The 16,319-nt window shown below is 41.4% G+C and overlaps 1 long non-coding RNA gene across 9 annotated transcripts in view; it reads left to right on the forward strand.

The window, feature by feature from the left end:
- The first annotated feature begins 5,540 nt into the window (after positions 1-5,540).
- Positions 5,541-16,319, forward strand: part of LOC121922518 — an 85,940-nt gene continuing 75,161 nt past the window's right edge. For all 9 annotated transcript variants that reach the window (XR_006102179.1, XR_006102171.1, XR_006102174.1 and 6 more), the window contains exon 1: positions 5,541-5,631. This is a non-coding gene — a long non-coding RNA (uncharacterized LOC121922518). The remainder of the gene's footprint in view (positions 5,632-16,319) is intronic.

Consider the following 16,319-nt stretch of genomic DNA (forward strand, 5'->3'; position numbering starts at 1 on the left):
ATGGCCATCTGTTGTGTGTGTGTGCTTTGATTGTGAGTTCCTGCATGGCAAGGGGGCTGGACTGGATGGCCCTTGGGGTCTATGATTCTATGATATTTGGGAGGGAGGAGAAACATAATCTTGGCACCCAGCTCTGCACTTGTAGGGAGGCAATGGCAGCATGTAGGGGACTCTTTCGCTTGGTTGCAGCTCCTCCGACACAGTGAGGTTGAAACTAGTAAAACAGGCTGGAGGAGAAGGGGGGCAGGAGGTGGAGAGCAGGCCCTGGGAGACCTTTATGGAATCGATCAAGCCTGTTTTCCAGTTGGGGTGAAGGGCCTCACTTTTGGCCCAGCAGCCACAGCAGGGAGAGGAAGAGAAAAGGACAAGGAAGGGCCCGGGCATCAAAACCAGGAGCTCAGAGCAGGCGCTGCAAGAGTCCGTCGGAGGCACACTCTTTTCCTGAGCGAACCTCCCAACGAAAGGAAAGGGACTGGCTTCCCGGGAAGCGGCAGTGGAAGCCTTTCCGAAACTGGAAAGGGTCTTCCTTCTCCTGGGGAGGGAGCGGGGCGCCAAGGACGTCGGTTTTGGAAGGAGGGAAGCCCAAGGTCCAAAACATACTGCAGAAATAATCCAGTGTGAGACCGCTTTAACTGTCTTGGCTCAATGCTAGGGAATTCTAGGCACTCTCGTTTTATGAGACATTTTAGCCTTCTCTATCAGAGCTCATTGCAGTTCCCAGGATTCCCTAGCACTGATCCAGGGCAGTTAAAGCAGTCTCAAACTGGACGATTTCTGCAATGTGTTTTGGACCTTAGTCTGGGGAAGCTTGCACAGAGCAGCCTTAGGATCAGAGGCCAGAGTAAAAGGGTGTGTGTGTGTGGGGGGGGGGGGGGGGAGGAGGTATTACTCACCCCAGTAAGAATTCTTCCTCCCTCCATTTTAATTTTTCAAATTTATAATTATAAAATATCAAATTTCTGATTTTCAAGTTTCGGGTGTCAAATGTTCAGTTTATCAGTACACAAATGTGTAGCTTTGCAGCAATTTAAAACTCCCTTTGAGTATTTAAAGAGAAAGGGCATCTAAAGAGAAAGGGGGGGGGTCAAGAAAAGATACCAAGAGAAGGCGAACACAGCCAACCTAAGAGTTTATGGGTTGAACAGTTTTCAAGGGTCTCACTTTCTGCAGTTTTCTGACATTCGGGGACTGAAAAAGCATTTCACTGGAAGGGGCCGAAATCTTGTTAGGAGAAGAAAAAATATTTCATGGGGGGGGGGGGGTCCTCGTAGCTCCATGCCTTGGTCAAGATCCTTTGCTGCTTTTTCCTATCTTCTGGAAGGAGAGGGAGAAGAGGCTCAACAACAACCCGGTGTAATGTGAAAGCCCAGACTTCTCGATGCAGAGGTTGAAGTCGCTGCTTCGGGGAGAAGGATGATCTCAACTTGCCGATACAATCTGGTTTGAGACCACCTTAACTGCCATGGCTCCATTCCAAGGAATTCTAGGAATGATCGTTTGTTGTGGCACCACCATGGCAGTTCAAGTGGTCTCAAACCGGATTATTTCGGCAGTGCGGATGCAGCATGACAGAGGGAGACCTCTGGGTAGCCAGGAAAACGTTAACCCATCATTCTACACTGCAATCCAGCTGGGGGCTATTCAGAGCAGTCACCCCAAGGAATAACACAGCAACTTTCTCAGGCTCTGCTCAGAAGGACGACTTTTATAGGACTTTTATTCCTAGGTATGCTGGTCCCATTCAATCCAAGAAGTCCCAGCAATGATTTTGTAACAGAACCTGAGCAGGGCTTTGGGATAGAAGGGGACTGGGGTCCAAGGCACCCTGCAGAAGTAATCTAGTCTGACACCGCTTTAACTGCTCTAGCTCAGTGCTAGGGAATCCTAGGAATTGTAGTGGCGCCGGAGTTCTCTGACAGAGAAGGCTAAATGTCTCACAGAACTACAGCCCCCAGATTTCTCTAGCATTGAGCCAGGACAGTTAAAGCAGCCCCAAACTGGATTATTCCTGCAGTATGTTTTGGACCATGCTTCCATTCATAGGGCCGCCCTAAATCCAAACGACTTGAGGGCAATCAACAACAACAAATATTGGCAAGGGATTGTAGAGTTCCTTATTATGCGGGTGCATCAGACCTTCCTCCCCCGGTATTCTAGGAGCTCTCTAGACGTGTGACTCCCACAATCTCCACAGCCTTCGGGATTATGGTAGTTTTAGCACAACACATCTGGAGGGTGCCAGGATTGCAAAGGCGGAATTGCTCCTTGGAGTATCTCCTTCTTTCAACGGAGGAGTAAGTGTCTGGCTTTCTGTTGTTGTTGAAAGGAAACAGTCGTTGTACAGCCCCCCCTCCTTTTCCAGTCTCACTAAATTCCTAGGGACCCGGAGATGTTCTGCAACGGATCCAATTCTATGCATCTTGGTTTTTAATTTTTATTTCATTTTCAATTTATTATTTTTATTCTTTTGTATTGAGAGGTAGACCCAGGAGTCCAATGAGGCTGAGCCTGGCTGGAGCCTGTGTGGATTGCCACCAACTCTGTGAGAAGGAGAAGAAAAAGGGACGCTCTCTGAGCATGTGGAGATTGTTTTTCTCCCGCAACCTAAACTGTATCTGAGTGGCAGATTAAAAGATGTAGGGCTGAGACCTGAGACACTTCGGAAAACCAAACAGCTGATTCCACCCAACAATCTGCGGTTATGTCTGCAGACAAAGGCACAAACCAGCTCTGTTTCATGCCACTCCCGTCCCCTTCCCTTCCCATCTTTTCTTCTTCTTCAGCCTGCAAAGGATAAAGTGGAACCCCTCCATTGGCAGTGCCTAATCTCTCCTCTGTCCTGTTTGCTTTTCTGGACTTTAACTGGAAAGCTTGAGTTTTAGGAGGTGAAGCTTTTCTGTACAAGAAGAGAGCTTGCTATCTTTCCACTTCTGGCCAGTAAAGGTAGGAACAGCTTGGCAGGTTAAAAAAAGTGGCAACCTTAGCTGGACTTTTTAGCAGAATGGATGTGTTCTCAGCGGGTGGGCAAGAAGCAACCACCCTTTCAACCCTGAGCTGTTGTTTGAGTGTTTATTCTGCCATAAACCACAGATAGTATGGCAATGATCAGGGATGATGGAAAATGAAGCCCAACCACCGCTGAAGGGCCACAGGTTCCTCTGGTGGACAATAAGATCCCAAGAGGGAAGAGTTGGCCAGTGAGGTATCCTTGACATTTTTACCAAGAATGTGGAAGAAGAAGCCTAGAGATATCTAGCTGGAAGTAACTTCCACTATTCAGTAGCACTTATATACTCTTGCACTTTGATAGCACTTTTAGTCTTTATCGCAGACAAGAAGCATATAAGGTTTATACTTTATTTATTCAATGCTATATTTGGAATCACCGGCAAAGATTGCATGTACAGCGCTGTGTAAATTTACAGTACTTCATAAATAAAGGTTAATAATAATAATAATAATAATAATAACCTCTTAAGATATATGGACACTCACATTATGACATGTCATGCTAAGTTGCAGTGATATTCACATCTACCTAAGTATAAACCATTGACTCAATAGTACTAGCTTTGTGGGCTGCAGGATTCTGTGAGCTGTATTCTATATAAAAAAGTAGTTTTTCCACATCAGAATAGACCTGCATAAGAGTGTGCTGTTCCCTAATGCAAACTCTCTCCTCTCGAAAACCCCCAATGTCTATAGAGCAAAGGTTACAGTCCATAATTTGGTCTATCAGGCATTTTCAGGGACTTGTCACTAGAGCTACAGACACACAAGGAGGTAGGATATATTTCAGGTCACTTAAGTTACCATGGGTTTAACCAATGAACTGGGTAGGTCATTCTAGAAGAGATGTGATGCACTCAGGAGAGGCAACGTGTAAAGGATGTTTTAACTGTAGAGCAGAGTCAGAAAGAAATCATGGTTAATATTTTTTATTTATTGGGAAGGAGGAAAATAAACAGAAAATTTAAAATGGATGCAGATAATGGTGGCTGCGATAAGCTGGCAGGCGATTTGAAGGCACATGCATACATGCAACAGTTTTATAACGGTGCCCTGGCTTTGCAGATTACCTATTTATTTATATATTTTGTCACCCACTACAAAATGTCATATAAAAAGTCCAGCTAAGATTCATGTTAATTTGACAGCATTTGGGCTGCTCCCAGTATTTTCCACCTTTCTTAGTAAGCCTTTTTAATGATCGCCCCATCACAACTCTCACTCCTGGGTTAAAGTGGTGGACTTTACATCAAGTTCATACTGGGGTGTAAAATTACTTGGTGATCTTGAGCCCCTCACTGTCTTGGAGACTGATCTACCTCACAGAGTTACTATGGGGAGGATAAAGTGGGGAGGAAGACAGCCATGTACACTGCAATTTATTTATGTAAGCATTTGCTTATTACCTCTCAATCTGCTAGGGCTCCCAACGGGATTCACAGCAAACAAAACAGATACCTTAAGTTTATTGGAGAAAAGATGGGATATAAATTAACAAACAAATCAATGAATAAACAGCAGCAGGCGTATGATTTCAGCCTGTAGAGGTAATGTCTCTATTACCTTTCAAAGCAGTCTCCTTTAGCCTTTTGGGAAGTCACGAGTGTTCAAGATGATAGCAAAATGATAGATCTTTTTATTCCCAAATATGTAATCTGGAATTAAACTGTGAGTGTAGCATTATTAAAGAGACCACAACTGTTTCTGCAGCAGCTGGGTGGGGGGTTATCTGGTGATTCAGCCAAGGGAACTGGAAACCTCTACAGCCTACATCAAAAATATTTGCCTTATCCCTTTCTTTCCCTCATAATAAAAGCAAAGAGCTGCTAAGCCAGATGTTGCAATAAGTCCGGCTGATGTGTGAGCAGGTAATATAGGCAGGAGTGACACTGTTAACAGAAAACATCTAATTAACAGTGACTTCATTTGATTGGGAGGATGAAAAAGCCGTTTTAAATCAATCCAGATTTACTGGCCTCAGTGCAGCCAATTTATGGCTCGGGAGGATGGAGAGAGTCTGCTTTCCCTCAAGATGTCATCCGAGGGGGATAAGGGGCTAGGTGAAGTCATTTGGTTAGCCTGTGGAAGCCCCAGGAGTCCCTTGATTTTGGGATTGAAGTCAGTGCTGCTTCTTCATTTTATTAGGAACAGGCCAAGCCCATCAAGGAGATTCTCCCAGCTTCTTGAAGCAATTAGACCCTCTCAATTAGCATACTTCTCCTGACCCCAAGAGCTTCTCCAGGTCTTTGTGTTCTGCAGCTCTTTAAAGAAACGGAAAACCAGAATACAGCATGGAATTGGACGGGGAAAGTTTTACTCAACCGAGCACATACCCTTTGTGTGGACAATGGTCCTTCCCACAAACGTTTTGGGCTCCAGCTTCAATAATATCCCAGCATTGATTATGCAAGCTAGTGAGAATAGGAGTGGTAGGCCAAAAACACCTGGAGTCCATTAATCCTACTATAGGGGGATATTACAGTGGATTGTGGGTATTCCACCATTGTCTTTTCTGTCTTGGCAACAGGAAATCTATGATGTTTCCAGATGTTGATGAACTCTGTCTCCTATCAACTTCAGACAGCATGCCAATGGTCAGGGACAATATCTGATGCACAGCAGGTTTGTTGCATTTCCTTTAGACCACGGATGTAAAACCACTATTTCTCCAGATGTTGTAGGATTATGACTTCTCTCTGCCCTGATTATTCACCATGCTGACTGGGACTGATGGGAGCTTGAGTCCAATGACATTTAGAGTGCCACAAGATCCTCACCGCTATTGGAGGGAGGGGTTTTTCAAACATAAAAGACCCTTGGTGACACAGTGCTTAAATGCTGGTACTGCAGCCACATGCTATAAATTCGATCCTAGAGGAGGGATCCAAGTTCCACTCAGCCTTCCATCCTTTTGTAGGTTGGTAAAATGAGTACCCAGCTTGTTGGGGGCAATTGGCTTACACACTGTAAACCACTTAGGGAGTGCTAGTTCACTGATAATCGATATAGAAATGTACTTGCTATTGCTGTAAAAGGGGCATACTTATCAAATTTGCAGATGGCACAAAATTAGGAGTAGCTAATACCCCAGAGCATAGGATCAAAATGCAAAATGAACTTAATAGATTAGAAAGCTGGGACAAAACTAACACAATGCAATTGAACAGGGAGAAATGTAAGGTACTAGACTTGGGCAGGAAAAAAAATGAAATGTAGATATAGGATGGGGGACACCTGGCTTGACAACAGTACATGTGAAAGGGATCTAGCAGTCCTAGGAGACCACAAATTGAACATGAGTCAACAGTGTGATGTGGCAGCTAAAAAATCAATATGATTCAAGCTTGTATCAATGGGAGTGTAGTGCTTAGATTGAAGCAAGTAATAGTACCACTCTATTTTGCTTTGGTCATCCAGTTCTGGGCAGCACAATTCAAAAAGGATGTTGAGAAAATGGAGCATGTCCAGAGGAGGGCAACCAAAATGGTGAAAGGTCTGGAAATCATGCCCTACGAGGAGAGACTTAGGGAGTTGGGGATGTTTAGCCTGGAGAAGAGAAGGTTAAGAGGTGATATGATAGCCCTGTTTAAATACTTGAAGGGATGCCACATTGAGGAGGGAGCTAGCTTGTTTTCTGCTGCTCCAGAGAACAGCACCCAGAGCAATAGATTCAAACTACAGGAAAAGAGACTCCACCTCAACATTAGGAGGAACTTCCTGACAGTAAGGGCTGTTCGACAGTGGAACACACTCCTTCCTCAGAGTGTAGTGGAATCTCCTTCTTTGGAGGTCTTCAAACAGAGCTTTAATGGCCATCTGTTGGTGGTGATTTGACTGCTTATTCTTGCATGGCAGGGGGTTGGATTGGATGGCTCTATGATTCTATGAAATAGTATTCTGAAGATTAAGAAAGATTAACTTGTGTTAAACAAGAGCCAGTGTGATGAAATGGTTTGAATCCTGGACTAGGACACTGGGAGACAAGGATCTAAATTATTGCTCAGTCATAGAAACCCACTGGATGGCCTTGGCCAAATTACACTTTCTCAGCCTCAGATGAAGGCAAGGACAAACCCTCTTTGAACAAATTCTGCCAAGAAAACCCTATAATAGGTTTGTCTTAGGGTCACCATAAGTCAGAAATGACTTGAAGGCATGCAGTAACAACAAGAAGAAACAAGAGCATCAAACAGATGGGAACAGTCTTCTGGATGTGGTTAGCCTCTGTCAGTACTGTATTGCTGTAATAGGCAAGGCCACAGATTCCCACTTTTGCTCAATTTTTAAGTCATTTCCAGAAGGTAGGTGATGATGGTTCTCCAGCTTGTTTGGAAGGCAGATCCTGTGAACTGGAAGCTATATTCTTAATTACAGATGTGTGAGGGCTGGTTTTGGTTACTCTTTTGGAGTGAGAAAAACACAGTTTGCACGTTTAGAAATATTCTCCTTTATTCCTTTTCTGAAGCCTCAGGGCTGATAACAGATTTTGGAGAGTGGCCTTGGTGAGCAGCGTGAGTTAAGCCTTAGCATGTGATGAAGCAGAAATTTAAACTCAAGTTTTCAAAGGTAAATTCAAAATTATTCACAGGATCATAAGAGTTTATAAGGCCAACAACGTCCGGTGTGGTAATATTCCTAATCCTGCTAGTCTGGAGACAGATGTACACTCAGATTGTTCATGGTTATTATTTACTGAACAGAACTTATCTTGCAAATGACACAAGGGTGTATAAGGGTGTGGACCTGTATAATGTAGGGAGTCATATGGGAAAGAGCGGGGGTGTCACTCTCCCATAAGGCCTCTGTTCTTTCCCTCCCTTGGGTCCTGCTGCTGAAAAAAATGGAGAGGAGGAAGGATGGTTTCCTCTCTGCGTACAATTGGTGGTGCCATCAAGACAGAGGTCAACAAAATGGCCTTGAATGGCATACCACATTTCTAAGCACACCAAGAAATGCAGGTTATTGACTGCAGGGATGACATATCACATTTCTAAGCACACCAAGAAATACAGTTTATTGACTGTCTCCCTGCTCCCACAGTAAGACTAGCTTTACTGGCTACACTTGAGCCATTGCAGTTATGCCTTTGTGACGGACCATCTGTGCATGGGGAAACTTTAGCTGGCGTAGAACTAGTGACAAAACTGCTGAGAAGTTAAAGTGAGTCACTTTGTAGCATATGAACAATGCCACAACTATAACATTGGCACTGCAATCCTACTGCATTAGAGGAAAAATCCAAGGTGCTAGCTTTTAACCCTTAACTCTCTGAAGCTACCTTTGTATACTCACAAATCTAGAAGTAAGCTTCACTGAACTCATTAGGAGTTACCTCTAAATAGACAGTATAGGATTGTCCTTCTTAGTGGCAGTATCTCCATGCCTAGTTGCATTTCTCTCTCACACCCATATGGCTTCCCAGTTTCCTTCACATTTAATATGCCAACATTTAGGCCTTCTTATGTGCACTGTGTTTTTGGTTTTTTTGATGATGGGTCTGTGTGTGGCCTGGATAGGGTTTTATTCTGTTTTTTTATACATTTCTTTGATATGCATCTAAGGAAAATAATTTAAAGATTCATTATTTCTGCCACAGTACAATCTAATATTGCCGTGTAGAGTGCAGTGGAGGGTAAAAAAGGTGGAGGAGGTTACTAAGAAGAGCAAGAATGAGGTAGGAACAACTTCATGCTACATTTAATATTAAGCTTTATCAGAAAATGACATGATTATCTATTGTGTTATCCATGATAGGTTAATCATTAGCAGGAAATATCTTAGGTTCAGTCTGTTTTTCAGTTATGAGCTTGTAAGGAGAAATCTGAAAATACAGTATGCCATTGAACTTAATGGGAGTTAAAAGTTTAGAACTATAGTGCCATAGTAACATTTTCTGACCGGTGTTAATACAGAAGACTGGTATGATGTTGTCAGAACAATAGATGATATTAACCTTAATTGGATTTTATTTGAACCAAAGGCCAGCTTTGTATCCAGTTCTGTGTGGCAGGCCTTAGCTCTGGAATACTTGAAGCAATGAGCAATAAGTAGAGAAACAAACATTAGACTGTTACAGACAGCCAAAATAAAGCTGCTTTGAGTCACAGTGGAGGTATGGTGTTTCAATGATGCATGCGTCCTAAGAGCCGGAGTCGCACCAAGGCCACGCTCCGACTGGAGCATGGCTTTGGTGAGGCCTTCTGGAATCTTGGACGCATGCATCATTGAAACACCATACCTCCACTGTGACTCGAAGCAGCTTTATTTTGGCTGTCTGTAGTGTCTGAATGTTTGTAGAGTGTACTGTATTTTGCTCGCTGATGAGTAGAGCTTTAAAAAGTTACTTTTTGATTTGCAGTTTTCAGAATCCACCAACCATAATAGCCAGTGGCCTAATAGTGGTCAGGCTGAGGGATTCTGAGAGTTGTAATCCAAAAAGTAACTTTCTCAAGTTTTGCTAAGGGATGTGTGCAAACAGTACCGCACTTCCAAATCAGGGTACTGCTTCCCAGTGGGTTGGAACCCCCATTTTTCTTCTATACTTGTCTTTCATTGCCTTTCTAATATAGTGAGCTTTAGTTCATACATGGGATATGTCATAAGAGGCCCAGTTGAGCGAGGAAGTTTAGAGGCACTGCTACTCTTTATTTTGACCCTTATATTTTCTTTGCTGTGTGGCCAAGGAATGACCTCCTTCCTCTAGCCTGGACTGGTGGAAAAGATCTGCCCCTTGGGTATTTTCACATAAGAGATCAGATACTGAAGAGGGCTTTCTATGCTTCGCATAGCATGAAGTCCATTGCATACCCTTCCTCACACTGGGTGATGTCTTCCTTACTCTCTTCTCTCCAGGGAAATGGACATTCACACCAGCTTTGCACCCACACTAGTAAAATCTCTCAAGACAAAGTGCTTGCATGAACACTAATGGATTTTAGTTTGTGCCAGACTTTCAGTCTCAAGAGAAATTGCAGTGTATTCCATTGTTTTTGTTTAGGCTTTGCACCCATTGAAACCGGATTGCTTGCCTGTTTTAAAAATATCACTGTTGTGGGCCCTATGTCCAGATGCTGGGACCTGACAGATGCAGGAGAACAAGTTGCTAAAGCCACATTGATATTGAAACATAACTTTGCAAAACTGAAATCCAAACTGCCCTGAATATTCAGTGACACTTAGATCCAAGACTTCCTAATGCTGCCAGCTCTTAAAAAGGTGCTCTGTATTAAATGACAAAAAGGACAAACTTCAAACCATTTGGCATAGCTTTCTTGAATGACATGTGGAGTGAAACATCTGTATCTATAACAATTGGAACATACTGCATCACACAAACCAATAAACAAATGTGTCTTCTCTCTTTCCTCTCCTTTCTTCTCTTCTTTCATCCATCTGCTTGCTTTTCCCTCTTTCTGTGTCTCTCTTTGTTTTCCTTTCCCCCTTTCCATAAAATTTAAACAGTGACAAGTAATTTTCACTAAGTAAAGGCATGTAACTGCAAAATACAGAGTTGGAAAAAGGTGAGCTGTGGTTGGATGGATGAGAAAATGGGAAATTCTAATTAAACTTGTTTTAAACCTGAAAAATCAAATAAACTATCAGTAACAACAACAGGGGGGAGGCTTTAGCTTCATAGTTTGAAATAAAATGTGCCTCCTTGGAGCTATCGACGTTTTGAGCAGACAAAATTTCATGGAAGAACTTGGCAAAAACATAACTAGAAGGACAGTGACTTACTGCAGAAGTGGGAGCTGTGTGGTTCTTTTGATGATATTGAGCTGCAGCTTCTAGCAGCCCTACCCAGTGTAGCCAGTGCTGGCAATTGCAGTTCAGTATCATCCAGAGTGCCTTACAATCCCCACCCCTGCCATAGTGGAAGAGTCTACATTCCATTATGCCATAAGGGCTGCTGTCATACTGCAGAGCTAAAGCAGTTCGACACCAATTTAACTTCCATGGCTCAGTGCTATGGAAATGTGGGATTTGTAGTTTTGTGAGACATTTAGCCTTCCCTGCCAATGAGCTCTAGTGCCCCACCAAACTACAAATCCCAGAATTCCATATCATTGACCCATGGAAATTAAAGTGGCATCAAACTTATTTTTGGACTGTGTCAGCAGCCAAAGACATGCTTTTGGCATTACCTTTCTTCACTTTCTCTGGAAAGGTCTCACTGACTTTGATAAGAGAATTTTCCTAGTAGGACACATGTGAGAATTATCTGGCCTTCCAGATGTTGCTGACTGGCACTTTCCAGCCTTTCCCTCCACATTGGCTATGCCAGTTAAGATTGCTGGGAGTCAGTCATCTGTTTATTGATTGATCAAAGGTGATTGCAATGCAGACATAACAAAGATACAAAACCATCAGCAGATAAAAGTTAAATATAGAATATACATACAATATGGCATTAAAAATATTAGCAAATATTACCATGCACAGCTGTGAAGACCACTCATTTAGGAAAGTTTTAGACAGCCCAGAGAATTATTGCTTGTGCAAAGCAATGCAGTGAACAACTTCTGAGAGCTGCAGTTTAATTTTAGGAAAGCATACAATTCCACCTCCTATAGTAGGGAATGGGTTGTGGATAGTTGTTTGTTGGTCAGTCCCTCAACATTTCCAGAGAAGAAGATGGATGCCTTATAATGGTGGACATCAGGCACAGTATTCCATGGGTTGTTTTCCTCATTGCCTCTGCAGCTCTTTGATATAACAATCTCTGCTTGGGGACTTCCACACTTAGATCCACACTTAAAGGTCTAGAAGCCTCACCTTCTATTGTAAGGTTGGAGAAATGTTGATTTCCTACATGGCTATGCTGGCTGAGTCTTCTGGAAGTTGAAGTCCAAAGAGATGGAGAACATTATGCACTTCTTTTCTACTATATGCACCAATTTCTTTGGATTTTTTAAGGATAGAAAATCTTTCAGTATTTTTTGTACACACTGTCTTACCCTGTTACATATAGTAACCCAGAGAATGGAGAAAACAGAGGGTGGGAGAAAGAGATGAGACCCAAAGGCACAGAGGAAATAAGGATATCTATAAATGTTAAATATACTTAAACCTTAGTCATAGCTGGGGATGAAAATGTAGGTATGATCCTAGGCACACTAATTTGGGAGACAGGCCGTAACATGTATTTACTACTGAGTAAATGTGTAGGATCAGAGTGAAAACTTTCCAAAAAGGTGGTCTATAGTGTTCAAGGTAGCTTGGTAATTAAATACATTTTTAAAAATCCAGCTTGTAGAAGCATGGAAAATGGTGACCATTCTCCTGTCCATTCAACACTCAATCTTTTTTTTAAAGTTAAAAATTTGAAATAAATAATGGAGACAGTGCCACTCTCAATATGTCAAAGAAGTCACAGAGATAAATAAAAGAGAAATTTTAAAAGGCAAAGACTCTTCTAGAGAATGGCTATGGGTGGTAATATTAGTTTTCAGAAACAATTTAGCACTATGACCTACAGTCTCATTGTGGGTGATAGTACACACTCTGAAGCAAAATGCTCAGTGATCTTGTGGTGTGGAATAATAAAATCAGTAATAAAATCAAGGAGGCACCCAAAGTGTTGCACTAATGTTGAAAGGTCAAAGTTCAGTCAGTTTACAAGGATTAGGAAAATGTATGTTCTGGTCCTGGCAAAGATGTAAAATGTCTGGCTACCTTAAAATGGCAATGTCCCAGAACATGGTCATGGAATCAGCCAAAGGAGAGATGACCCTGGGCTCCTTGACTTGATTCATAGTGTGTTGCTGAACTTACTGGAAACAAAAACTGAAATACTGTTTGATTCATCTCTCATGTATAAAAGTGGACACTTGCTGAGGAAATCCAGTACAGTCACATTTAATTTTGAAATAGCAAATCTCTCTAAAATGGGGGAAAGTGGTAAAAGGAAAGCTGAAAAGGAAACAAATGAGGATCAGATTTCCAGAATGCTGGAGGGTGATTCAAAAGCAGAATCACAGAAGCTCAACTACAACAAGTATGTCAGATCAGAAATATACCAACAAGTCCAAGTGGATGCCAGTGTGGTTAATAAGCAGAGCTGAAGGAACTATTAGAGGCAAAAAGAAAATAGAAGCCTTGCTCAAAAGAGGAGAATAAAAAGGCAAACAGAGCTTGGCAAAAGACATGCAAGAAGACTACGAGCAGTGCAAAAATATTGGAGGAGCATGGTTGAGATAAAATAACTTCTGGGTCTAGTTAGTGATTAATAAATCACCTGATTTTGGTGAATGAAATTGCTGATATACTAACAAAAATAAATGTCTTGTCCCTGAAATTATCCTCTATACCTATGTACTGGAAGGTGAGGAAGGTAATAGCATTTTTAAAGAAGGGATTTTTTTGGAGGGAGAGAAATCATGAAATTACAGGCTAGTTAAATTATTGTGTCTTCTGGATAAATGATGGGAAACATGATTAAGGATAAAATCATCAAGCATATATAAGACATTGCTAACTTTTTATGTTATTTAAATTTTGTCAATAAGCATGTTTCTTGCAGTGATGTAGATATTTGAAATATTTGAACACATTTTGTCTTTGAAAAGATTTCTGACAAAGTTCCTCATTAAAGGCTTCTAAGTAAGGTCACCAGGAACAAAAGGAAAGGAAATCTTTTTATGGGCCAGTAATTGCTTAAAGAGGACTAGGCAGAGAGCAAAAATAAATGGATGTTTTCAAAACAGAAGGATATGAGATGTGAAGTTCTGCAAGGATCTGTTTATTGAGATGGGTGCTTTAGCTTGCTAATTAATCTGGAGTTGGTAGTGAGCACTGTGGTGTCTCAATTTGCTACCTGTTAAAATAGAAAAAGATTACATAGAATTTCCAACAAGTGTCTTCTTACTGAGCAAATGGTCAATAAAATGATGGTTCAGCATTTTAAAGCGCAGAGTAATGCCCACTGCAATGCCCCCCCAAAACGCTGATGGAATTGGAGGTGACATTAGGAAAAAGAATTTGGGATTGTAATGGATAGCTTAATTAAAACATTGCCCTAGAGTATGGCAGCTGTGAAAAAGGCAAGGGCTTAAGATCATTTGGAAAACAACTGTCAATATCATTTTCCCTTTATACAAATCCGTGGTGTGACTTGGCTGTTACTGTGCTTCAAAAGGAAATTGTAGAGGTAGAAAAATGATACCAAGATGATCATGGAGCTGAAGCAATGAGGACAGATTACAACATTTAGGACTTGGTTTAGACTACTGAGCACATAAGGAGGGATGTGGTAGAGAGGTGCTCAAAATGTATTTACTTATATTATCTGATTTATATCCCACTTTTCTCCTGAATGGGACTCAAAGTGGCTTATTATATAAATTAAAACAGAACATCTAAACCAATATGGAATTAAGCAGTTAAAAAAAGTTACATCATAGATTCATTTAAAACGTTACTGTTAAAACAATTAAAATAAAATCAAAACCCTTAAAATACACATCATATACCAAAAAACAGTACATCCAACTGCACACTAATTATCAATATTTGCACCTTGGGCTAACCTCATTAGGTACAATATTACCACTGCAAAAACAAACAAACAAACAAACAAACAAACAAACAATACATGAGGTTGAGAAAATTGATAGACAGCATTTATCTATTATGTTCTAAAATCCAGGGGCACCCAATAAATTTGAATAACAGGAATACAGAAACTCATGTAGGACAGAGCTCTCAGTGGACAAGAATCATGATGGTTATAGGTTTCTTTTAGGATTAGAAGCAGCATGTCTCTGAAAATAAATGTAGGAGAGGGTTACTGCCCTCATGGGCTGTTTTTTGGTTTCCCCTAGGATCTGGTTCAGCAATGTAGGTGAAAAAAGTGCTGAGGTAGATAGGTCTGCAGATATCTTCCCTTATGTTCCTGGATATCATAGAGAATATCAACATATTAACAGTCAACGCAGGGACAGCTTGTGCACACACATACACAGATTATCGATTACGGCACTTGTCAAGGAGCAGCTTTTGTGAACGTTGGGTCGTTTAATCACGCAGTTGGAAGGGACAGCAAGGACTAGGTAGTCCAACTGCCAGCCATGCAGGAATACACAGCTAAAGCACTCTGGAGAGAGGCCCATCCAACTTCTGTTTAAAACCTCAAAAGAAGAAGATCCCATACCCTTTGAGGCAGTCTATTTCACTGTGGAACAACTCTTACTATCAGGAAGTGCTTCCTAATGATTAGGTGGAATCTTTTTTCTTGTAATTTGAATCTGTATAATTTGAAAGTCCTGCAGGGACTTGGTCATAATGTATATATACCATATCTGGTAGTATTAGTGTATAGGAGTGTTCCCACTGTATATGTACATGTGCTTGTTATTATCATTGTTATTACTACAGCACTGATGTACAGAGGTAAAACAATAAAAAAGACAGCTCTGCCAAAGGCTTGCAGTCTAAAAATGTTCCGATGTTTGTGTGAGAAACTCTCCAATTTTAGATTTCACCTCACTTCTCCAGTCAATAAACTAGCATTTTACAAGAAAACCCCCTTTGCATGTACATTAAACCAGTAGCTTTTGGATGGATCCAGATATTGGATTTTGTCAAGTATGTTCTTGTGGTATATGATGAAGTGTTGCCTGGCTTGCCCAAAAAGTGTTTAGTGGAGATACTTCATTTTTGAACCCTTTTCCTCCTAATTCCAGTGGTGTAATATCTACTGTTGCTCAAGCATTGAGAGATACACACTATATATGATCAGAGACTATCTGCCCATTATTATTGTAAGGACCAACAGATTTTGAGCATGCCCTAGAACATAAAGCAGTTGTTGATGTGTATCTGTTAATTCAGGAGAGCCCTCAAATTAAACTATTACATGCATGTGTTTGTTGTTGTTGTTAACTGCCCTTGAGTTGATCTCGACCCATGGTGACCCTGTGGATGAAACATCTCCAAGACCTCTTGTCCTCCACTACTCTGCTTAGTTCCTTTGCATTCATATCCGTGACCTTAATAGAGCCCATCCATCTATCATGTGGCCTTCTTCTCTTTCTACTTCCCTCTACCTTTCCTAGCATTATTGTTTTTTCCAGTGAGTTGTACTTTCTCATGATGTGTCCAAACTATGACAGCCTAAGTATTGTCACCTTGGCTTCCAGAGAGATTTAAGGCTTGATCTGCTTTAGGACCTATTTATTTGTCTTATTGGCTATCCATGGGATCCTCAGCACTCTTGTCCAGCACCACATTGAGAATGAATTGATTTTCTTCCTATCTTGTTTCTTAAATGTCCAGCTCTCATGTCCATACATAGTAATAGGGCATACAAT

Source organism: Sceloporus undulatus, chromosome 2 (assembly GCF_019175285.1).
Source record: "Sceloporus undulatus isolate JIND9_A2432 ecotype Alabama chromosome 2, SceUnd_v1.1, whole genome shotgun sequence".
Taxonomy (NCBI): domain Eukaryota; kingdom Metazoa; phylum Chordata; class Lepidosauria; order Squamata; family Phrynosomatidae; genus Sceloporus; species Sceloporus undulatus.